Genomic DNA, 457 nt, shown 5'->3' on the forward strand with positions numbered 1-457 from the left:
GGCGCCGCTCCAGATCCTATTCCCCTGACCGGGGGTATCGCTACAGCTCCCGCCGCCGCTCCAGGTGAGCTCTGCCCTTGCCTGTCCCAGTTTCTGCCCATTAACGCCCCAGTTTTTCACTGGGATCCTCCACAGCGAGATTCAGCGGTGGCTCGTCGCCCTCCCGCTCAGCCGGAGGCAGTGGTGCCCTCCCCTCCGCCGCCTTTTCGGGCTGAACGAGCCCACGCGTCTCAGCCTCTCCCTTCCCCTTGGTGCTCCAGCCCCTGCCAGACTGGTCCCAGTTTCTTACTGGGAGACCCACGCTGCTCCCCGTATCCAAAAAAAGCCTTGACAAAGGGGAAAAACCCCATCGCTTGCCCCGTTGGTGGCCGCCTTCACCCTGGAGCTGCCGGCTGCTGAGCTCCCCCAGCACTATCTCCGCTCGCTGCCGGCTTTGGGGGGGTCCCACTCAGCCTTT

This window comes from Egretta garzetta, unplaced genomic scaffold (assembly GCF_000687185.1).
Source record: "Egretta garzetta isolate BGI_Z169 unplaced genomic scaffold, ASM68718v1 scaffold1560, whole genome shotgun sequence".
Lineage (NCBI taxonomy): Eukaryota > Metazoa > Chordata > Aves > Pelecaniformes > Ardeidae > Egretta > Egretta garzetta.